Genomic DNA, 25,763 nt, shown 5'->3' on the forward strand with positions numbered 1-25,763 from the left:
TCCATACTGCCCTCCATAGTGGTTGCACCAATTTACATTCCTACCAACAGTGTAGGAGGATTCCCTTTTCTCGACACCTGCTCCAACATTTATCGTTTTTAGACTTTTTTGATGATGGCCATTCTGACTGATGTGAGGTGATACCTCACTGTAGTTTTGACTTGAATTTCTCTAATGATTAGTAATGTGAGCATCTTTTTCATGTGATTTTTGGCCATCTATATGTTTTCTTTGGAAAAGTATCTGTTTAGATCTTCTGCCTATTTTTTGGTTTTTGTTTTGTTTTGTTTTTTGACATAAAGCTCAATGAGGTGGTTGTATATTTTGGAGATTAATGCCTTGTTGGTTGCATCATTTGCAAAGATTTTCTACCTTTCTGTGTGTTGTCTTTTCACTTTTTATGGTTTCCTTTGCTACGAAAAAGCTTTTAAGTTTCATTAGGTACCATTGGCTTTTTTTTTTTTAAATTGTCATTATTCTAGGAGGTGGATCAAACAAGATATTGCTGCTATTTATGTCAAAGAGTGTTCTACCTATGATTTCCTCTAGGATTTTTATAGTAGCTGACCTTACATTTAGGTCTTTATTCCATTTTGATTTACTTGTGTGTATTGTGTTAGAGAATGTTCTAATTTCATTCTTTTACATGTAGCTGTCCAGTTTTCCCAGCACCACTTATTGAAAAGGCTATCTTTCTTCCATTATTATGTTCTTGCCTCACTTGTCATAGATGAGTTGACCATAGGTGCTTGGGTTTATTTCTGGGTTTTCTATCCTGTTCCACTGATCTCTTTCTGTTTTTGTGACTGAACCATACTGTTTTGATTACTTTGTTGTAGTATAGTCTGAAGTCAGGGAGCCTGATCCCTCCAGTTCCATTTTTCTTTTTCAATATTGCTTTGGCTATTTGGGGTCTTTTGTGTTTCCACACAAAGTTTAAAATATTTTGTTCTAGTTCTGTGAAGAATGACATCGGTAACTTGATAGAGATTGACAGTGCCATCATTTGTGATGACTGCTTCTGGCCATTTGTTCTCCTTCCATAGAGTGTGACCATTGACTCATGGTACTAAATAGTTGCCAGTGTACCAGGAAGAGGAAGGAGAGAAGTTTCTGCTCACGTTCTTTCAAGGAGGTTTTGTGGGCATCTCATACAACATTTTGATTATATTTTATTCACCAAAATTTAATTACATGGTCACATCTACTTCCAAGGGGCAGGAGTGGGGAAATACAATTTTTTAGTTGGTTTGCAGTGTAAACAGCTGAAAAATCAGGATCCTTTTACTGAGAATGTTGGACAAAAAGCCACACTCTCATTCCATTAGGGGAGAGAGACTTGCCTATTAAAGGTAACTAGGACTTTTCCTGTTTAAAATAGCTGCTTGCAGGATAACTCTGTCTCTCAAATAAATATTGATGCTCTCCTTTCCTCTCCTTTTTTTTTTCCTGGTTAAGGAGAAGGTTAGAAAACTTATAGGGGGACACCTGGATGGAAGGAGGTACCTTGTTTGTGCTGACACTCTGGACCTGATGGTTCCTGCCAGGTGGCGATGTGGTCCAGGACATCAGGCTGGTCAGTGTTGCCCTGTGCCTGGTCTCGTTCTCTCTTTGACGGTTGCACTGGCTCCTTGTGGCTGCCAACCACAGGCATACCTTCCATTCATGTGGTCTCTTCTAGACTCTCCTGATTTCTCAAAATCTCCACAGCCATGCCCTGGAGCACCCACAAAGTTCCCACATTAGCACACGCATGTAGGAAGAACCAGAGGTGGGATGTCAGACCTGTATCTTTTCCCTTAAATGTTGTCCTCCTACGTTACACCTGATCAGAGGGGTGAGGTCCCACCACACAGTTCTAGAAGAAATGCTGGCCCCCAAGCTTCCCACATCTCCTTCTCTCATCCAACCCAGTTGCTGGAGGAAGGAGAAAATTGGAGGTTCTGATGTCTTAGGTCTTTGTCCTGTTTTCCTTTTGTTTCACATGTCTGTATGTCTCCCTGTTCTGTGGACTTCATTGTTTCAGGATATACTCCCTTTTCCTTTCCCAGTAAGCTTTATGGCTAAACCTTAGTGGTGAAAGAATTGCAGGGGAAATAATTAAAAGAAAAAACTGATCATAAGGAAAAATACTTCATAAAATGTCTTTTGACACATGCAGAAGCTACTTATTTTCTGGTACAGAGAGAGTATGGCAATATCTGGTGCTTGTGTGTGTTTTATTGTAGATGGCGTTAAAATCAGCTTTAATTCTGCCCTGGTCCAATGATCAACAACACCAAATTAACAATCCTAGTCAAAAGTTATTTATAATATTATTAATATGTGGTGTGATTAAAATATGCACCATTCGAATGAATACTGAGTGACTGAGATTGTTTTTTAAAACGTATTGTTTTGTACTACTCTCCATGTTTCTGGTTCCTGGCATGTCCTTGTTGAATGAATGAATAAATGAATGAATGAACAACAGATATATCTGAAATCAAGACTGCATCATGGAGGAAAAAAAAAAGAAAAAGAATTCACAGTTTTCAAGCTCAGTCTTGCATTTTAAGTTTAGCTATTCTTTCCCCTTTGGCATTTTGATTGTCTTAATTCAAACTCAGATGCCCCTCGGCATAAGCTTTATGCTACTCAGAGGCGATATGAAATTTACGCTGTCTGTCAGGGGCCGTAATTGCTTTGGGGAGCCTCATCAACACCGCCCCCCTCCAGCTCCCTGCGTGGGGCTGCGCCTCCCGCCACACATCAGCTTATCTCTGTCGAAATGCATGGCACCCACATTAAGAACATGTTTTATTCTGCCTCCCTTACTGGGTGACAGTCAGAAAGGAGGATCGTTAGCGAGCTGAAAGGGGAGCACTGCTGCTTCTAGGGCAATAAACATTTTCACCCTCTCTTCCCTCTTTCCTGCTAATAATTGTCAACTTTCACGACATCAGGAACAGTAAAAAGGGCAATAAAATTGTTCCTGTGAATTGTGGGGCTTTGGGCCTGTGGCGTTTACTTGTTTAGAAATTTATTTATTAAATTTTTTTCTTCTTTAAAGATCTAATAAGTCTGGTTGAGATGCCCAGGGTAGCCACTCTTATAAGGTGACCAAATATTAATCTAAAGATTAATAAAGTTCTGCCAGTTTCCCGGGGCTATACAAGGTATTCTGACTTTTGGTCATACTTATCTTTCTTTTTTTAAAAAGATTCCTTTGAGAGATGAAAATGTTTTATGATTTCAGACGGGCTTTATTGAACTGTAAGTGGAAATTTGAGGTTTTGTAATTTATCTAAGAGAAAGGGTCACCTTTGTATTACTGGTCTATCTACTGGATGTTTTATCTGTGGCAAACATTTCCTTTGGAAAGAGAAGGCAGATTTTTCACTCTTCCCCCTCTCCCACCCCACCCCCAGTGGGCTCTTGCAATGATACCTCTGGGTCAACATGGATCCTTGGAGAAGTTTAAACCTGTGAAATTCCCAAAGTCCTAAACCACTTTCTAAAGCAAAACCTAAAGAGCTATGACTGTGGGTTTCTCAGCATAGGATCCTGCATGGTTGCATGCTGCAGTGTAGGCCACAGCTGCAGCTCTGATTCAACCCCCAGCCCAAAAGCTTCCATATGCTGCAGGTGTGGCTGCAAAAGGAAGAGAAAAAGTAAATAGAAAAAGATTAAAAAATTAAAAAACATATTAAAAAGTAAGAAGAGGCAAATTAATGCCACTATTCTGTTTGATTGTAAACCAGTAGGTTCACAACATTACCATTTCAACATGTAAGAATGTAGAATACTATGTCAGATTCTTAACCCACTAAAGCCACAATAGGAACTCCTCTTTTTTTTTTTTTTTTTTTTTAATGTGGCTAACAAAATGTTTTAAGTGATACATGTGTATCACATTAGATTTTTATTGGACAGCCCTGCTCTAGGCTATGGAGCCAAACAGACCCTGGTTTCTGTCTTAGCTCCACCAGTGTCTTGCAGTGAGACCTCATAGGAGTTGCTTCATCTATAAAGACAGAGCACATCTGTCCCCCAAGAATATTATGAGGACTAAGTAAATTGATGATGAACATAAAGGCCCATAGGAAATGGTCGTCTTTGTTCTTCTGCCTTCCTCAATTATGTATTTGTTTAGAGGTTTCCTTTTAAATTCCTATTTGTCCCCCCGCCCCAAAGGTTGGGAGTGGGGCAGTTAATTTATAGCTTCTAAATGCTTCTGGAACTCAGAACGTTGGAGTCATGAGTTAGAGGAACTGGTTGGGCCAATGTCTTGCTCTCAGTAACATGAGCGAGGCCTTCTCATTCTGTTTGTGTACTTTGTCTTCCCTGGCGGGTAGAGAATTGTCTTGGATTACTGTTCACCCTGATTTCATTATTCACCGCTTTAGAAAATGCAAGTGGCTTGGGCACTCTAATAGATTATATTGGGATGTTCATCTTGAAATCATTCATCTTTATTGATTCTTTCGGCACAACACATTTGGGGTGCGCGAACAGCAAATTCCCTGTGGAATCCAAATTAATTTCCTTCATGAATCTAGTCAAAGAATGCAGGTTAGTTTATTTATCCTGATGGCTGAGCCATGAGACAGTTTGAATTTGTGAAAAATTTCTTAACTAGTTTAAAACATTTTAATATAAAGACTTCCCTCCATTTTAGTTAGATATTCAAATTAATTTATATGTATTTTATGAATATCTGGAATCTGAGAATTTCTTAGTTTCTTGCATATGTGTGAAGCTGTCTGCCAAGTATTAAAGCATCATTAATATCACAAACCTATTGATTATAGAATTTTTAAATTGTGAGTTTCTTTTTTTTTTTTTTTTTTTTTGTCTTTTTGTCTTTTGTTGTTGTTGTTGTTGCTATTTCTTGGGCCGCTCCCGCGGCATATGGAGGTTCCCAGGCTAGGGGTTGAATCAGAGCTGTAGCCACCGGCCTAGCCAGAGCCACAGCAACGCGGGATCCGAGCCGCGTCTGCAACCTACACCACAGCTCACGGCAACGCCGGATCGTTAACCCACTGAGCAAGGGCAGGGACCGAACCCGCGACCTCATGGTTCCTAGTCGGATTCGTTAACCACTGCGCCACGACGGGAACTCCAAATTGTGAGTTTCTTAATGCTATGTTAGCAATTTATGAAACTGCAAGCTTTATGCTCCATGACCCAAGTATTGGACATCACCCTTCTTTGTGGCCCTAATGCTACCTTCCAAAAAAAAAAAAAAAAAAGAGATTTCTCCTATTTCCATCAGCAAGGTGTGAATGAAAAGAGTGGAGATTGGATCCACCTTCATGGGAAGCATATAAAAGATCCATGGTTGAGGCACTGTGGTTGTCATTCCCAGCACCATCACCACCATCAGCAGCCTATGTTTCTGGGCTCTTATATATGCCAGGCACTGTACTGAGCACTTCCTGGAGCTTCTTATCTGCCACAGTGTCCATTAGCCCATCGCATTGCTTGGGATATTCTTTTCCACATAATGGGATGCTCAGTCTTCTTAATCACCTTTATTATTTAACTAGGGTTCAGCTACAAATCAAGGCTGACCCAAAGTGACTAATTTAAATAAGATCAAAGTTTATTTCTCTCCTTTGTTAATAAAGACCTGTGGTAGACAACTAGGGCTGCAAGTATGACTGCCCCAAATACCTTCTTTCTGGCTGTTTCGCAGTTCTCCACCTCAATGTCCGGAATGGCTTCTTGAACACTGCTATAATGTCCACTCACCAGTCAGCAGAAAAGAAAGAAAGACAAGTCGGCCCATAGCCTTTTAAGAGAGTATTAGATCTAATGCTTCCATTATGAGAGTATTCTAGACATAACACATGTAACACTTCTGCTTACCTATAATTGCCCAGCACTTTGGCTCTTGGTTATAACAAGCTGCCAGGGAGATGGGGAGATACTGCCTTGATTCTGATCAGCCATCCTCCTGCTGAAAATAACAGGCTCTATTAATAAGGAAGAAGAGGAGAGAAGATACTGAGGTTAAGAATCAGTGGTCTTTTCTTATCATCCTCATTTAATAATCCTTAAAAAGAGAGTTTTGTGGACTTTATTTTACAATACCTGATTCATCCTTTCTCCCAGCCAGAAGAGAGAAGTGCTATTATCTTCATTTTTCAGATAAGAAACCGAAGTTCAGAAAGTTCGCCTTTTTACTAAATCAAGGTCATAATAATAAAGGCAATTATTATTACTGTGAACATTTAACGTGAATAACTGCCATTAATTTTGGTCTCTCCAAAACCCAGTGAGTTGGCTCTATTATACTCCAATTTTACATATGAGGAAATATTGAATAACTTGTCCAAGGTCACAGGCTACTCAATAAAGAGAAGAACTTGTAAAACACAATTCTCAGCTTCAAACTTTCGGGGACTTTGTCCTCTTCTATTGCTACATAACAATTACCAAAAATTTATGGGCTCGAAGCTATACCCTTTTATGATGTCACTGTTGTATAGGTCAGAAGTCCTGTAGATCATGGACACGGAGAGCAGACTTGTGGTTGCCAGGAGAGGAGGGGGGAGAAATTGGGATGGGCAGGAAGTTTGGGGGTTGGTAGATGCACACTGTTACATTTGCAATAGATAAACATTGGGGTAGTACTGTACAGCACAGGGAACCATGTCTAATCTCTTAGGTTAGAACTTGATGGAAGATAGTATGGAAAAAAAAAGAATGTAATATATGTATGACTGGGTCACTTTGCTACACAGCAGAAATTGAAGGAGCATTGTAAATCAACTATAGTTTAATAAAAATTAAAAAAAAAAAAGTCCTGTGGCCTTGGCTAGTTTCTTGGTTGGTTCCAGGACCCACAAGTCTGAAATCACTGGGCCCCATAATCATATTTTGAGAAAATCTCCTTCTTTTAAGGGTAGCTGATTAGTAACATGAATCCCCTCTTCAAAATTGCCTTTTCCATGTAATGTAACGTATTCACAAATTCAGGGAACTAGGATATGGAATCTTTCCAGGTTGGAGTGTTATTATTCAGCCTGCCACAGACTGTGACCCACGATACCTTTTACTTTGCAAACCAGCACATGTATGCAATAAAGAGTTGAAATGCATTTCACCAGCAACAGTTAGCTATTCACATCTTCAGTACTATCAGTACAATATCTCAGTATTAAGGAAGCTGAACATAAGGCAGCAAATTGATTTCATGACCCACAGCTTGAAAAAGACTGCCTCAGGAAAAAGAATCTCCAATGTTCACTGCCACTAACTTCCTCTCTTGACCAGACTGTTTTGAGCAGTAGCCTCCCCAGTACTATCCGTTCTCAGCTCTCCCCCTTCCAGAGAACCCACCAATCCCAGCACTATTGCCCTCACTACATATGTACCACTCTTGCCCTGATAATATGAATGCCGGTGAGCATTTCTAAGGTGATCCTGAGTGAGGTGATCACTGATTCTCATAACCAAGGCTCAGGGAGAGACTGTAACTTCAAAAATTGCAAATGGATTTGACTTTGATCTACTGGTAATGTCTAAGGGCAGAAAGCCACAAAAAGCACTGTGAACTCTTACAAAGGACTGGCAGAGGGTACTGGAATCAATTAAGGATGTCTGTCATGGTCTCGGGGGAGGAGAGATGACTTCACAGTCAGGCATTTGCTGGGGTTAGTGGATGTTTGTCACACTGTTCTTTCAATTAGCAAAACCAGAATAAACACATCCCTCAAAGAGCAAAACCAAAATAAAAGGGCAGGAGCTTTAAGCAGGACTAGATCTGAATTTTAAGAAGGAAATGTTTTCCTGTACTTGTGTGGTACACAAGAGAAATAAGATGAAGTGATTTGTAGGAGTCTGGAGAATAAATGACTTTTGTAATTTGGGAGTGTAGAACTGGGAAGGATAGATATCACTCTCTTAGGTTGAAAGGATTCTTAGCTCATGAAAGGCTTCTGCTGTTCTGACAACCACCCTGAGCATCATAAATCTGTACTTCATCATTTTGAGAGGTTTCTGTATTTTCCTTGGTTGGTCTTCTCTTCCTCAGACCAGAGATCAGCAGCTTCAGTACCTACAAGGAAGACATTTGGAGCCAACATCATGACTGGATTCAGAGCTGTCTGGATTCAAATCCCAGCTCTACTTCTTACAACCTTGAATTGCAGCAAGGTGCTTCACTTTTGGGGGCTTTGGGTTTTTTTTTTTTTTAATACTGTTGACAACTTGGGGAGCTGGGAAACTGGGAGGCATTTGCCAGTTGATGGTTTGTGAATCAGGCCTCCTGCTTTGTGGGGTCTTTTTGTGGAATAAGTCAGAAAACGTGTGAAGAATGTGTGGCATTTGTCCATGACTGAGAGATGGCTGTTGTTATTATTATTGTTTAGTCAGATTTAGTGCCTCTTATCTGTACCGTAGCTTAGCCATGTTTTAATTGTTTCTTTACCTGCTTTCCCCCCTGAGAGGGTCCATTAAAGGCTGGCTTCATCTTAGCATCTAACAGAGTGGGCTGAATTTCAGTCATGTTCTTTGTCTACCTTTTCTCCCCAGAATCCCCTCTCCCCACAGTGGCCGCTCCTACACCTGATCACGTTGTTGTCCCCCAGTCAAACTCTCTGATGATTTCAGTGACCACAGGGCACAGTGACTCTCTCCATCTATATCTCTTTGACGTCATCACCTATATCACCTCATTCCATGCCAGCACACAGCTCCTTGTTAATTGAACATGCCAACCAGGTACCCACCTTAACCTTTGTACTAGCTATTCCCACCTTCTAGAAAATTCTTCCCTCAGAGATGTTCGTCATGTCTGTGCTTTTTTAAATCAAATGATTTTTATTTTTTTCCGTTATAGCTGGTTACAGTGTTCTGTCAATTTTCTACTCTACAGCAAGGTGACCCAATCACACATACATATATATACATTCCTTTTTGTCACATTATCATGCTCTGTCATAAGTGACTAGATACAGTTCCCAGTGCTATACAGTGGGATCTCATTGCTTATCCATTCCAAAGGTAATAGTTTGCATCTATTAACCCCAAATTCCTAGTCCATCCCACTCCCTCCCACTCCCCCACTCCCTTGGCAACCACAAGTCTGTTCTCCATGTCCATGATTTTCTTTTCTGTGGAAAGGTTCTTCTGTGCCATATATTAGATTCTAGATATAAATGATATCATATGGTATTTGTCTTTCCCTTTCTGACTTAGTTCGTTAGTATGAGAGTATCTAGTTCCATCCATGTTGCTGCAAATGGGATTATTTTGTTCTTCTTTATGGCTGAGTAGTATTCCATTGTGTATGTATACTACATCTTCTTACTTCATCCATCAATGGACAATTAGGTTGTTGCCATGTCTTGGCTATAGTGAATAGTGCTGCAATGAACATATATGTGCATGTATCTTTCTCAAGGAAAGTTTTGTCTGGATATGTGCCCAAGAGTGGGATTACTGGGTCATATGGCAGTTCTATGTATAGTTTTCTAAGGTACTTCCATACTGTTTTCCATAGTGGCTGTACCAACTTACATTCCCACCAACAGTTCAGGAGGGTTCCCTTTTCTCCATACCCTCTCCAGCATTTGTTATTTACGGACTTGTTAATGATGGCCATTCTCACTGGTGTGAGGTGGTACATCATAGTAGTTTTGATTTGCATTCCTTTAATAATCAGTTTGATGCTGAGCATTTTTTCATGTATTTGTTGACCATCTGTATATCTTCTTTGGAGATATTCAGGTCTTTGGCCCATTTTTCAATTGGTTCTTTGGAGACATTCAGGTCTTTGGCCCATTTTTCAATTGGGTTTCTGGCTTTTTTGCTGTTGGGTTATGTAAGTTGTATATTTTAGAGATTAAGCCCTTGTCAGTTGCATCATTTGAAACTATTTTCGCCCATTCTGTAAGTTGTCTTTTTTTTTTTTTTAATGGTTTCTTTTGCTGTGCAAAACTTGTCAGTTTGATTAGGTCCCAGGTTGCTTTATTTTTGCTCTTATTTCTGTTGCCTTGGGAGACTGACTGAGAAAACATTTGTAAGGTTGATATCAGAGAATGTTTTGCTTATGTTCTCTTCTAGGAGTTTGAGGGTGTCTTGTCTTATGTTTAAGTCTCTAAGCCTTTTTGAGTTTATTTTCGTGCATGGTATGAGGGTGTGTTCTAGTTTCATTGATTTGCATGCACCTGTCCAGTTTTCCCAGCACAACTTGATAAAAAGACTATCTTTTTCCCATTTTATATTCTTGCCTACTTTGTTGAAGATTAATTGACCATAGGTGTCTGGGTTTATTTCTGGGCTCTCTATTCTGTTTGATTGGTCTGTATGTCTGTTTTGGTACCAGTACCACACTGTCTTGATTACTGTAGCTTTATAACATTGTCTGAAGTCTGGGAGAGTTATACCTCCTGCTTGGTTTTTTGTTCCTCAGGATTGCTTTGGCAGTTCTGGGTCTTTTGTGGTTCCATATAAATTTTTGGATTGTATGTTCTAGTTCTGTGAAAAATGTCATGGGTCATTTGATAGGGATTGCATTGACTCTGCACATTGCTTTGGGTAGTATGGCCATTTTTACAATATTAATTTTTCCCACCCAGGAGCATGGAATATCTTTTCTCTTTGAATCCTTTTTAATTTCCTTGATTAATGTTTTATAGTACTTCACATATAAGTCTTTTACCTCCTTGGTCAGGTTTATTCCTAGGTATTTGATTTTTTTGGGTGTGTAATTTTAAAAGTTATTATATTTTTGTATTCCTTTTCTAATATTTCATTGTTAGTATACAGAAACACAACTGATTTCTGAATGTTAATCTTATACCCTGCTACTTTGCTGAATTTGTTGATCAGTTTGAGTAGTTTTTGTGTGGATTCCTTAGGGTTTTCTGTGCATAGTATCATGTCATCTGCATACAGTGACAGTTTTACCTCTTCTCTTCCTATTTGGATACCTTTTATTTCTTTTGTTTGTCTGATTGCTGTGGCTAGGACTTCCAGTACTATGTTGCATAACAGTGGTGAGAGTGGGCATCCTTGTCTTGTTCCAGGCTTTCAGCTTTTCTCCATTGAGCATTATGTTTGTTGTGGGTTTGTCATAAATGGCTTTTATTATGTTAATGTATATTCCCTTTATACCCGCTTTGGTAAGAGTTTTTATCCTGAATGGATATTGGACTTTGTCAAATGCTTTTTCTGCATCTATTGAGATAATCATGTGATTTTTAACTTTTCTTTTGTTAATGTGGTGTATGATGTTGATTGATTTGTGTATGTTGAACCATCCTTGTAAACTTGGGATGAATCCCACTTGGTCATGGCGTATGATCTTTATTTTTTTTATTTTATTTATTTATTTTTTTGCGTATGATCTTTTTTATATGTTGTTGGATTTAATTGGCTAAAATTTTGTTGAGTATTTTTGCATCTATATTCATCAAAGATATTGGCCTATAGTTTTCTTTTTCGGTAGTATCTTTGTCTGGTTTTGGTATTAGGGTGATGGTGGCATCATAGAATGTCTTTGGGAGTGTTCCTTCTTCTTTAACCTTTTTGAAAAGTTTAAGGAGGATAGGTATAAATTCCTCTTTGAATGTTCGGTAGAATTCGCCTGTGAAGCCATCTGGTCCTGGACTTTTATTTGTAGGGAGTGTTTTTATGACATATTCAATTTCCTTTCTAGTGATCAGTCTGTTCAGTTGATCTTCTTCATGATTCAGTTTTGATTCTTATATTTTTTGTGTGTATATAGGAGTTTGTATCCATCAATCCCATACTCCTCTTCCCTGCCCCCTCTTTTCCCCTTGTTAACCATAAGTTTGTATTCCATGTCTGTGAGTCTATTTCTGTTTTGTATATAGATTCATTTGTATAATTTTTTAGATTCCACATGTAAATGATACATAATATTTGTCTTTCTTGGTCTGACTTCACTAAGAATAACATTCTCTTGGTGCATCCATATTGCTGAAAATGGCAATATTTCATTCTTTCTATGGCTGAGTAATATTCTATTACATATATGTATACATGTATGTATTTGTGTGTGTGCATGTATTTACATATATACACATACACATCTTATTAAGCCAGTTGTCTGTTGATGGAAGCTTGGGTTGTTTCCATGTCTCAGCTATTGCAAATAGTGCTGCTGTGAACATTGGGGTGCATGTATCTTTTTTAATTAGGATGTCCGTCTTTTCTAGCTGTATACCCAGGAGTCGGTTTGCTGGATCATAGGGTAGCTCTGTTCTCATTTTTTTTAAGGAACCTCCATACTCTTTCCATAGTGGCTATATCAATTTATCTTCCCACCAACAATACATTTTCTCCAGTGCAGTGTTTATTATTTGTAGGCTTTTTGATAATAGACAGCTATTCTGACTGGCAAGAGGTGATACTTCATTGTGGGTTTTTTTTTTTTTTTTTTTTTTTTTTTGTCTTTTTGCTATTTCTTTGCGCCGCTCCCGCGGCATATGGAGGTTCCCAGGCTAGGGGTCGTATCGGAGCTGTAGCCACCGGCCTACGCCAGAGCCACAGCAACGCGGGATCCGAGCCGCGTCTGCAACCTACACCACAGCTCACGGCAACGCCGGATCGTTAACCCACTGCGCAAGGGCGGGGCGGGGACCGAACCCGCAACCTCATGGTTCCTAGTCGGATTCGTTAACCACTGCGCCACGACGGGAACTCCCTTCATTGTGGTTTTGATTTGCATTTCTCTAGTATTTAGTGACGGTGATCATTTTTTTTCATGTGCCCGTTGACTATTTGTATGTCTTCTGTGGAAAAATGTCTGTTTAGGTCTTCTGCCCATTTTTTGTCTCTTCCACGTTGAATTGTATGTGCTATTTGTATAGTTTGGATATTAACCTCTTGCTGGTCATATCATTTACAAATGTTTTCTCCCAGTTCATAGGTTGTCTTTTCATTTTGTTGATGGTTTTGTTTGCTGTGCAAAAAGCTTTTAAGTTTGATTAGGTCTCATTTGTTTACTTTCACTTTTATTTCTCTTGCCTTGGGAGACTGATGTAAGAAAATATTGCTATGATTGAAGTCTGAGAATGTTTTGCTTATGTTCTCTTGTAGGAGTTTTATGATGCCTTGTCTTATATTTTGGTCTTTAATCCATTTTGAGTTTATTTTTGTATACGATATGTCTATTCTAATTTCATTGGTATGCATATGGTTGTCCGGCTTTCCCAACACCATTCATTGAAGAGACTGACTTTTCTCCACTATATATTCTTACCTCCTTTGTCATAGATTAATTGACCGTGGGTGTGTGGGTTTATTTCTGGGCTCTCTATTCTGTTCTATTGACCTATATGTCTTTTTTTTTTTTTTTTTTTTTTTTTTTTGCTAGTACTGTGATCTTTTGATTTCTATAGCTTTGTAGTATTATCTGAAGTCTGGGAGGGTTATACCTCCAGCTTTGTTCTTTTTCCTCAGGATTGCTCTGGCAATTCTGGGTCTTTTGTGGTTCCATTTAAATTTTAGGATTATTTGTTTTAGTTCTGTGAGAAATGTCATGGATATTTTGGTAGGGATCACATTAAATCTGCAGATTGCTTTGGGTAGTATAGTCATTTTAACAATATTCTTCCAGTCCAAGATCCTGGGATATATTTCCATGTTTTTGAATCATCTTCAGTTTCCTTTATCAATATTTTATAGATCTCAGCATGCAAATCTTTTACCTCTTTTGGTCAGGTTTATTCCTAAGTGTTTTATTTATTGATTGATGTGATTTTTAAAAGGGATTTTTCTTCCTTTAATTAAATTATTAATTGTAGTTATAATCACTTTTGCAAATAATTTTTGATTGTTTTTTATTCTGTGTTCTGACTTAAGTGATTGTCAATTCTTTTATTTATTTGCCTTTCCTATTGTGTTTTTCACCTTCCTATAGATTCTTCTATTTAGAGGCAAACTTATGATATTTCTTTCAGGGTAATGTTAGTATTGCTAAATTCCTTTAGTTTTTTCCTCATCTGAAAGAATCTTTCTCCTTCTACTTTAATTGATTATCTTTCTCAGTATAATATCCTAGTTTGTAGGTTTTTCCCTTTCAGGACTTTGAATGTATCATGCCATTCCCTTCTGACCTGCTGAATTTCTATAGAGAAATCAGCTGATAACCTTATGTGAGTTCCCTTATAGCTGACTCTGTTTTTCTCTTGCTGTTCATGACTTTGTGTCATTTCATTCACAGCTTTGCTCAACTATCATCTTCTCAGAGAAGCCTTCCATAATTCCCTTTTCTAAAATAGAAAACCCTCACTTCACAATCACTCTTTGTCACGTTGCTTTGTTTTTCTTCTAAACATTTTATTGTTCCTAAGCATGCTGTATTTTCTTGATTTTTAGTTTTTAAAATTACTGTTATGGTGGTAGTGGTTTGGGGGTTTTTTGTTTTTTATTTTATCCCTTTTTTAAAAACTGTCTTTACCTCTTTAAAATGAAAGCTCCCTTAGAGGGAAGACTTATTTGATTTTGTTCACAGCTGTATCTGCTGTCCCTGACACCCTGACCAGCATACAATAGGCTCTTAATAATATTTATTGATAGAATGGCTAAAGAAAATCCACTCAGAAGTTTTTAACTGAGGCTCTACCATGTGCCAGGCAGTGCATCGTTCTCCAGTAAATACACATTGAACAAGATTGGACGTGGTTTCTGCCATCTTAATTTTATGGTTGATTAAAGGTGACACACAGATGAGCACATAATATTTCAAATATGTAAATAGCATTATGATAAAGGAACTAGAGAGGGCTTGGGGGAAATACTGATGAGGGTCCTCTCTAATCTTGGGCTTTGCAGAGGAAAGAATGTTTAATCTATACCTAGGGAATCATCAGTAAGACTTCAAATGAATGATAGAGTATCTTGGGGGTGGAAAAGTGTGTTTCAGGCTGAACTGGAAATTTAACCAATACTTGGAGACTTTCTTTATGATCTAGGTTTCTGAGACTCTATCTTTTACAGATGAAAGTAGACATTCTGTGGAGGCCCCAACATCTCTACACACTAGGGAGTGAGGGACAACAATTTGGTTGAAGGGGGATTGCTTTTAAGCTATATTGGTGCAAGAAGAAATTTATACTTAGATCTTATTTTATTTTCAGTAGGAGCCCAGGGCTCTGAGGAAGATTAATTAAGGGCTAGAGCCACCCTTGGCCACAGTTAGTGCCACAATTATGGATGTTTCTTGCAAAGGCTGTCTGGCAAAGCTAATGGAGTGTGATTTCTGAGGTAAGGCCTGGTGGCTTCCGCCTTGTCCTCTCTTGGCTCACTTTCCTTGAAGGAAGCCAACCACCACATCCTGAGGACCCTTAAGCAGCCCATGGAGAGACCCCCAGTGGGAGGAAGTGAGGTCTTCTGCTAGCACCAGCGTATCTAGCACCATGGGTGTGAACCATCTTGGGAAAGACTCTTTAGTCCCAGTCAAGTCTACAGATGCCCACTGCCTTCGGCACTATATTGAATGAGACTTAGGAGATCCAGGCCAGAACCACTCAGTAAAGATCATCTCGAATTCCTGCCCCAAGGCAAAAAAAATGTTTGTTTTAAGCTGCTAACTTTTAGGCTAATTTGACAAACAGGAAAAGCTAACTCATCCATAATTGCACTATTATTATTGTTCTGTCCCTCCTTCAAGAACCAATGCTTTCTCATCTCTTATCCCAACTTCCAAACTTGTTCTTTTTCTGCTTTCTCCATTGCTGTGTTTTGAGTCATTACTAACCCCCTTGAATAAAGTATGATTTTGAAACAAGACTTTCATAAAGAGTCCATAACAAACCTGTAGTTGGTCCCATTGGTGCTTGTTTATTACTCCACCTTTTTACCATTGATTGAGCACCAACTGTGTGCCAGGCATCTCATGGTGAGCTTTGGCATACGTTATCTCATTTCATTCTTTCATCAGCACCTTGAAATCGGTACTATTATTTCCCCTTAATTTCAAATGAGCAGACTGAGAGTCAGTGAGGGTAAGAAAGATTACTAAGATCACACAGCTCATCAATGGCAAAGCTATTCTCTCACTAATGACATCTTTAACTACACTCTTAGGACCTGTCTGGAGTTCAGGGATAGAAGCAGTAATGGGAGAGGTCAGCATGATGCTGGTGTAGTCCAGGCTTTCTCAAGCTTTAATGGGCCTGCAAATCACATGCAAACTTTGGGGAAATATAGCTACTGATTGAGTAAGTCTGGGCTGGAGCCTGGACATTTGCATTTCTAAGAAGCATCCAGGCCCCAAACTACACTGTGAATGGGTTAGCATGGGTAAACAAAACCTGAGATGGGAGATAAAACTGCCAAGGGGATCCTCTGGCCCCAGCCTAGCACCATGTGATAAAGCTTTGCAGATCAGATTTCTTGGAGCAGTAAGTGCTAAGAAAGCTTTTAAAAAGCCCTGGCACTCGGGATATTGCCTCATTTTGGAAACAGTTACCCAACTGATTTGGTTTTATCATCACAGGAAAAATGCAGACAGAAAGGAGAAGGTACACAGCCCTCATCTACTGTGTTGTGTTCAGGCTGCCAGACCTCTCGACTATGGGCTTTTGCTGATATTACATGAAGGATTTATATGTGGAATGAATATTCTTAAATCTTAGGAAGATGCCTAAAATATTTATGGTTGTTTTAGTTTGCTTTGCATGCCATATTGTGCTGTTCCATTAAGCAGTTTTTATACCATGGGGCTCTTTCATTAATCATTGTGGCCTCTTCCCAGCTATCTTAACTGATGGTAGATCTATTACATTCTATGACCAGAGCCAAATGATCTAATTTCTCCTTTGGCTGTTTCACCAAATGGTTCATAAACCGATGGCTATTATTGTATTAGGAAGACATATTGTGATCTTCAAGTGTCATGTTGACATGTTTATGTTTCTTTTTCTTAAGAGAAATCATGATTAAAACGGAATATTCTTTCACGGGAGGACGGTTTATAACGATTTTGGTCTGATGAAGTTAAAAAAATGGGGGACATCCGGCCTGCAACAATTGCTAAATTGCTTGAATCAATGTCATGGAAAGATCAAAACCACCCCCTCCCTTTTTTCTTACTAGCCAGAACTATTCCAGTAGAGCTTTAAAGAAGAGAGAGATTTGCTAAGCAAGAATATAGATGTCCTGGGAGGACAGAAGTGGGGGATGTATTTTTTAGGAGACGTGGGGACCTGGCTTGGGAGCTCTTGATGGTCTTACTATTTCCCTGTCAACTGAGTGTGTACATATTCTTGAAAAATAATTTTCTGGGTATCTCCAAGTCCAGTTTGAGTCTTCTGAAATTGATCTTATAATAGGTAAGAACTGAAGATGAAAACGGCCATTTTTTAATTTGAACCTAGTTGATGTACACTACTATATGTATCAGGGTAGAATACAGAGATTCACAATTTTTAAAGGTTATATTCCCAGTATAATTATTATATGATATCAGCTATATAGATAAATGGCATTTTTAATTAATGTTAAACAGTAGAGAAAGAGGAATTCCCTGGTGGCTCAACTGGTTAAGGATCTGGTGTTGTCACTGCTGTGGCTTGGGTCACTTCTATGGTGTGCATTCAATCCTGGGCCCCAGAACATTTGCATGCTGCAGGCACAGCCAAAACAAACAAACAAACAATTGAACAAAAACAGAATAAAGATAAAGATTTCCTCATATATGTGGTTTCCATTTATTTCTTTGGATGTCTGTCTGTGTGTGTTTGTGAGTTTGTGCATGCATGTGCTTCAGTTTTTAAAAAAATTTTTATTATGATTTACAATGTTCTAGCAATTTCTGCTATACAACAAAATGACCCAGTTAACATATATATACATTCTTTTTCTCACATTATTTTCCATCATGTTCCATTACAAATGATTTGATATAGTTCCCTGTGCTATACAGCAGGATCTCATTGCTTATCCATTCCAAATGCAATAGTTTGTATCTGCTAACCCCAAACTCCCAGTCCATCCCACTCCCTCCCCCTCCCTGTTGGCAACAACAAGCCTGTTCTTCATGTCCCTGAGTTTGTTCCTTTTCTATAGATAGGTTCATTTGTGTCATATGTTAGATGTACTTTATTTTTGACTGGAGGTTAAATGGACATGATCATTCCTGCACCTAAGCCACATTCAGACTTCTTCACATACAGGCTAATGTTAACAAGCACCATCACAAAAACAAACTTTCAGTCTAACTTCTTTAATCATGGGATAGTTTTTTAGGAGAATGCAAAGCCTGAAATCTAAGTTATAAAATTAACTTAAAATTTAACTTTTTAGGAGTTCCCGTTGTGGCTCAGTGGTTAGTGAATCCGACTAGGAACCATGAGGTTGTGGGTTCGATCCCTGGCCTTGCTCAGTGGGTTAAAAGATCCGGCGTTGCCGTGAGCTGTGGTGTAGGTTGCAGACGCGGCTCGGATCCCGCGTTGCTGTGGCTCTGGGGTAGGCCGGTGGCTACAGCTCCGATTGGACCCCTAGTCTGGGAACCTCCATATGCCGTGTGAGTGGCCCAAGAAATGGCCAAAAGACAAAAAAAAAAAAAAAAAAAAAAAAAAAAATTTAACTTTTTAAACTTCCCTTTGTTAACATACCCATCTAAAGTTAAAGTGCTCCAGGAGTTCCTCTTATGGCTCAGTAGGTTAAGAACAGACATAGTGTTCCTGAGGATGCAGGTTTGATCCCTGGCCTTGCTCAAGTGGCTTAAGGATCTAGTGTTGCCCCAAGCTGCCATGTAGGTCGAGACTGCAGTCACATCTGGCATTGCTGTGGCTCCGGTTTAGGCTGGCAGCTGCAGCTCTGATTTGACCCCTACCCTGGGTGTTTCTGTATGGTGCCAGCGTGGCCCTGAAAAGAAAAAAAAAGTTAAAATGCTCTGGAAATAAATATGTTATTTTTCACTTTACTAAAAAGAGAATTTATAAATAAGATGTATGTAAGTTCAGAAGCTGTTTTTGTAAATAGTTCCTTTCATTCACAGAGTCATCACTAGCAGAATGTGGACAGCACACAGCCACACCACATTCCTTTGAAAACCATACATCCTGCAGTAATTTTCCAAAGGATCTCTCTTTGCTTTTGACTGTCATTTTGCATTTTTATAGGCAGATAAGAAAGAACTACTCTTGCCACAGTCTGCCATGTCAACCTGGTCAGTTTGCTTCGGGATCCAAAATTACGCATGGCAGTCAGGGAAGGAAATTCCCACATAATCACAGCCAGTTCAAATCAAGCCACTGGGCTGAGCCACAAGCCCTGGAGACCCTCACCCACCCATCCACAGTCATGGCTGCTTTTGTGAATCTGAGATGTAAGATTCAGTGTTTTTATTATAACTTCTAATGTCTTCAGCAGTTCTTCCTGGAATTCTTGGAGTTCGCAGTGATGAAGAGAAATGATGGTGGACTAGAATTCAGTATTGGTGACCAGGATTCAAAACCTAACCAAAGTTTTTTTTTTTGCAGGTTGACAATCCCCAACAGTCCATTAAAAATACATGAATGCAGATGGCTGTACTTAGGCAAGTCACAGCTGTTCAAGCAGCATGATTCGTGTGCACATGTTCTCAGCCGAGGTATTTAACGCTTTAAGCAGAGAGGCACAACAGGGGGTGTCCTTGTTTTTCATATAATCACCCTTTACCTCTGCCCTTCCTTGCTCCCCTCCCCCACCTCCAGCATCATGAAGCCTGAAACACACACAGGTTCCCTGAGTCTCATGGGGCCATGATTATTTCATGATAACAACACTCCCTGGAGTGGTCTTATTGGCATTATAAAAAGTGTTTCTTGTAGAGAAAGCCAATATTTTTGGTGCTGGCAGTAAAGGCTATTGAGCGGTAAGCACAGCTGTGGTTATGATGTGAATGGATAAATCTCATGCTTTTGACATCTCATTAGCCAATCAAAGTAATCCTAAAATAAGAAAGGGATTTGTAGAGAGAGGCTAAGCACATGGATGATAAGGCCAGTCCTGTCTTCTTGCTGCAAACAGCATCCCTGCTTCTCCTTAGTCCTGATTGCTCTGCTCTCGTTGCAGGAGGAACTGATTCTAGTCAAATCCTTCCCTCCCACAGTCAAATTCAAGTAGCTCATTCGCCCTCAGTGGCCAACATGTTTCCTATGCCATGAAGGATGGGTTGCTTTTATTCTCAGAGAGATTTGGGGCAAAACAATTGAGGGGGCAGCAAAAAGTCACGTGAAGACCACCATAGGTGTGAGGATATCTGCACCATGACAGGAGGTGGGAGATGGAGGGGGTAATTCTCGTGCTTTCTGGAGGGAATGAACGTGTCCCTTGTTCAGTCATTGGCTCCAGAATCACACCTGGGTGGAGTCCTTGGTGTAGGTCATAGAAAGGAATCTAATGGCATTTCTTTAGCACACATGTCCAGTCAGGGCTTGCTGTCAGAGGCTGAGCTGATGCTGCCTGACATTCCAAACGGCACAGTGTAGGCCCCACAGTGTGGGGAGGGATGAACTTGGAGTCTCTAGGGTCGAGAGTGGTGCTGGAAGTGTTTGGTTGTCTCAAGGACAGAAATGGCTTAAAAACCTAGTTGATTCTGTCTGCCTACAAAACAGCCTTACTCTCTGGCCTCAGTGGCAAAAATCTCATTGTACATGGCTAGTGGAGTGTCAAAGAGCTTTTTATCAGGGACTGTTTATTGAGCATCTATTATGTGTGCTGTGCTGTGCTGTGCTTGGGTTGTGGGGATCTCAGAGGTGAGTGAGGCATAGACTTTGCCCTTGAGTCAAGGGGCTCAGCATCTGGGCCTTTAAGGGGTGATTCTTATCCTGTCTGCCATGACCTTCTTTACCCATCTGGTGAAACCTCAGGCTCCCTGCTCAGAATACTGGTTTTTTGTTTGTTTGTTTTTCATTTTTTAAGGGCCACACCTGCAGCATATGGAAGTTCCCAGGCTAGGGGTCAAATTGGAGGCATGGTCAGAGGCCTACGCCACAGCCACAGCAAGGCCAGATCCAAGTCGCATCTGCCATCTATACCACAGCTCACGGATCCTTAACCTACTGAGCAAGGCCAGGGATCAAACTTGCATCCTCACCTGTACTAGTCAGGTTCATTACTGCTGAGCCACAGTGGGAACTCAAGGACACAGTTTTTAATTTCAGTAAAAAAAATAACATAGGGTCACAAAGGACACTAATGATCCTGACAGTTATCAAAATATTTTTAAAAATCTGTGATCTAGTACTAAATATAGTTCTTTGTTAATGCAATATGTAACCACAGCTTGTAGTGGGTCTAAGAAGTAATTCTTAAGTAATTTTATATTAGGAATTTGTATAAATAACATTTGAATGTAGCTACAATAACTGTGACTTGATGTGAAAATATTTGCATTCTCTGTGAAAAAGTCTTGGGTACTTATTGCCTTTATTTATAATTGAAGGATAAGCACAATTTCATTAGATACCAGTGTAGGTGTAGATTTTTTCACATGTAAGTACAGAGACTCTTGAATTGTCTCTTAGGCCCAGGCTAAAAGCTGAGACCAACAAGGTATGACAGAAATTCATTCACAGCAATCTCAGGTGATTGTTATCTGGGTGATGGAAGCAGGATGAGAGGAGATTACCTATCTGAGGGAGTCCAGAAACTCTTTGTAAGAGAGCTAACATTTCAACTGAAGGATAGAGCTCCAAGGGAATGGAAGTACGGATGGGTTGAAGTAGAGACCTGGTAGGTCTGGGACCCTCTTCTAATAAAACCCCTTCTTTCTCAGTCTTATAGCTTCACCCTCCTATGTTAAGCTGGCAGAGTAACACTCTTGGGTATAGCCCGAAGGTACATAGCCTGGATGCTGCCCCTCCACAGTCCCATGCCCAGGACAGATATAACCAATCAGTCAGAGTCCTAAGCATCAATGTGGTCCCATGGATCTTAGGAAGAGTTTCAAATAGCCTTTCCCTATTTATGCATATTCTGAGATCAAACATACTGGTCATTGCAGCCCTAAGCTCAAAATTGTCCTCCAGTTCCCTGGTGGCCTAATGGTTAAGGATCTGGTGTTGTCACTCTGGTTCGAGTTCAATCCCTGGCCTGGGAACTTTGGCATGCCATAGGCACGGCCAAAAAAAAGTGTCCTAATAATGTTTAGAGGGATGATTGTTTATAAGGTCAGACACTGAATACCCAGCTCCAGCTATGTGGTGTTCATGAGCAGTCAGGTTGCTTAATCTTACTGTGTTTCCTCCACTCATGATACTTTTGTGCAATCAAATGCAGATTGTACTCAGCAGGGCTATTGACTGTGGTGTTTGGATATCTTTTTACCTGTATACACTTACAACCTCTGCTAGTATTTTCTTAACTATTAAAAATAAATCTTACTTTAAAAACTTAGCACACAGAAAAGGAAAACTTTAATTTGAAACCATAAGTAGAAAATAGAAACTAATTGCCATAAATAGGAGGTAAAAGCAAGCATTATGCTATGAAAAACAAATGTTGATTTTAATTTCTGGTTAAATACTATTGTCTCAAGGCCTACTCTCTGTTGGTTAGCAGAGTATGTAAGTATTAAAGAAGTTTTAAGGACACATTTGTACCAATGTGAGGCTTTCTCTTAAGAAGAACTGGAAGATAGTTGAAAAGGAAATATGTTTTTCTCTGTTTTTAAATTTATTATTGTTTGAAGCCTCATATAGAGACCCTGTTCCACCTCACCTTGTCCTATAAAGGAAAGCATTTCTGTTTCCATACAGTTAGATAACAGTCTCATTTTACAAGATGTAAGGAAATGGTTTATGCTAGCCAACTCATTCCCAACTAAATGTGGATGAACACTTTCCAGATTTCATCACCTCGATTCGATTGTTATTTCCAGAGCTGATTTGAGTGGGTCTTGAAGAGGCAGCTGGCATGGTTGGGGGTGGGAATGCTCATTATCAAGGCAGTCCTTTGCCCTCATCTAATCCCCATGTGTATTTCTGTGATCAAGCTGTGCTCAGCCTCACAATCAGCCCCACAGGTATAATAAGTCAGCTGCCAGGTCTCCTAGGAGCAAGTCATTTGATGAGGAAACAGCATGACAAGAGTTTTGGTTGTTTATGGGACATGTTTTCATGACTTTGTCACCACAATCTCCTGGGCTCCTTTCCCACTGCCTTCTGGTATCTAAAGAGGGGGCTCTGTTGGCCTATAGCAGGGTTTCTTAACATCAGCAGTAATTGGCATTTTAGGGAAGATTATTCTTTGGTGTTGGGGGGGGCGGGTCTGTCTTGTGTTTAACAGCATCCTTGGTCCCCTACCCGCTAGATTCCAGTAGTACTTCCCTCCTCCCCATCCTGTGCAACACCAAAAATGCCTCAAGGCATTGTCAAATATTCCCCAGAGGGTAAAATCCACCCACTCATCCATGTTGAGAATCACTGGTCTAAAGGCTTGAATTTCTTGATGTACTTTGGGATGTAAACAGACTAAGCACCAAAGGACTCAACACCTCTTTGTTGTCCTCCCCCTCTAGATGCTTTCTGTCCTCTTCTGACACTGCGTAGTTACTGGATGGGCAGTGAGTGTGTGGGTAACGGCTGGTGAGGAAATAATGGTGTGGTCGTCTTTACTCTTGAAACTCCAGCACACGATGCAGCCTGTGGCTGATATTAGCACTCTGTTTGTGGAATGAATGAGTCTGACAGGCTGCAAGAGCCATTTTTGGGATTCAGGTCATTAATGGTTTGAAAGACCAACATTGCTTTGCATATAAGAGACTCACTTTAGCTTTAAAGATATGTGTCACTTAGAGTGAAGGGATATTCTAGGCAAATGGTAACCAAAGAAAGCAAGGGTAGCTATGCTTACATCATACAAAATGGACTTTAAACTAAAAATGGTGATAAGAGACAAAAGGATCATTTTATAATGACTTCATCAAGATGATATAATATTTATAAATACATATACATCTGCCATCAGAACATTTAAATATATAAACAAATACTAATAGAACTAAAAGGAGAAATAAACAGCAATATGATAATAATTGGGGACTTTAATACCCCCCTCAACAATGGATAGATCATCTAGACAGAGAATCAATAAGGAAACCATGAATTTGAACACTTTAGACCAAATACACCTTCTAGAGATATTCAGAACATTCCATCCAACAGCAGCAGAATATACATCCTTCTCAAGCACACATGGAACACTTTTGGTATAGATCATATGTTAGGCAATGAAACAAGTCTTAACAAATCAAGAAGAAAGTATATTTTCTAACCATAATGGTATGAAACTAGAAATCAGTACTAGGAAGAAAGCTATAAAGTTCACAAATATGTGGAAATTAAACACACTTCTGAATAACCAATGGATCAAAGAAAATATTGGGAGGGAAATAAAATATCTTAAGTAAAGATAGAATCATAATACATCAACATCTGTGAATGTAGCAAAAGTAGTTTTAAGAAGAAAGTTTCCAGCTATAAACACATAAAAAAGAATGATATCAAACAATTTAACATTACATATGAAGGAACTAGAAAAAGAACAAACAGCCCAAATTTAGCAGAATAAAGGAAACAATAAAGATGAGAATAGACCTAAATAAAATAGAGAATAAAGAAAATAGAAAAGATTAGAGAAGATTAACAAAGTGTTCTTTGAAAAGCTAAATGAAATTGACAAAGCTCTAGCTAGATTCACCAAGGAAAAAAGAGTGCAAACTCAGATAAAATTTATAAATGAAAGAGGAGACATTAGCTGACACCACAGAAATACAAAGAAAAATTCTATGTCAACAAATGGATAAGTTCCTAAAAACATACAACCTGTAAAGAGTGAATCATGAAGATACAGAAAATATGAATAGATCAATAAAGAATAAGGAAGTTAAATCAGTAATCAGAAACTTCCCAGCAAAGAAAAGCCTGAATAAAAGATGGTTTCTCTGGTGAATTAAAAAGAATTAATGCCAATTCTTCTCAAACTCTTACAAAAAAATTGAAGAGGACCAAACATTCCCAAAGTCATTTTATAAAGCTAGTATTACCCTTATACCAAAGACACATGATGACACTACAAGAAAAGCAAATGGTTGGCCCATATCCCTGTTGCATATAGATGCAACTGTTCTCAGCAAGATCCTAGCAAACTAATTGTAACAGGGCATTGAAAGCACATATACCATGCTCAAGTAGGATTTATCACTGAGATGCAAGAATGGTTCAACATATGCAAATCAGTATTATAAATTATACTAGTAGGATGAAAGATAAAACTAATATAATCATCTATATATTTAATAAATGCATAAAAATATTTGACAAGGTTCAACATGTTTTCATGATAAAATCTCAACAAATTGGAGGTAGAGAGAACATACCTCAATATGATTAAGACCATAAAGACAAGCCCACGTATAACATCATGCTTAGTGCTGAAAGTTTGAAAGCTATTCCTCAAAGATCAGGAATAAGATAGGGTACCTACTCTCACTGCTCCTATTCAACATAGTACTGGAAGTCCCAGCCAGAGCAACCATGCAAGAAAAAGAGATAAAAGGCATCTAATTTGGAAATAAGTAAAATATGTTCAATTTGCAGATGACAATTTTATATATATAAAATCTTAAAGACTCCACCAAAAATTGTTAAAAGTAATTAATGAATTCATTAAAATTGCAGGGTACAAAATTAATATACAAAAAAATTCATTGTTTTTCTATACATTAACAGTAAACTATTTGAAAAAGAGATAAAATAATTCCTTGCATAATAGCAACAACAATAATGAAATACTTAGGAATAAATTTA

At 39.0% G+C, this 25,763-nt stretch overlaps 1 long non-coding RNA gene across 3 annotated transcripts in view; it reads left to right on the forward strand.

The window, feature by feature from the left end:
* Window positions 1-25,763, forward strand: part of LOC146397390 (uncharacterized) — a 270,646-nt gene that overhangs the window by 199,257 nt on the left and 45,626 nt on the right. For all 3 annotated transcript variants that reach the window (XR_014823547.1, XR_014823546.1, XR_014823545.1), the window contains one exon: window positions 19,452-19,561. This is a non-coding gene — a long non-coding RNA (uncharacterized LOC146397390). The remainder of the gene's footprint in view (window positions 1-19,451; window positions 19,562-25,763) is intronic.

Source organism: Sus scrofa, chromosome 13, assembly GCF_054392235.1.
Source record: "Sus scrofa isolate SSC_HxYL_T2T_F1_AM1 chromosome 13, Sscrofa_HxYL_maternal_Yorkshire_Landrace_v2.0, whole genome shotgun sequence".
Taxonomy (NCBI): Eukaryota; Metazoa; Chordata; class Mammalia; order Artiodactyla; family Suidae; genus Sus; species Sus scrofa.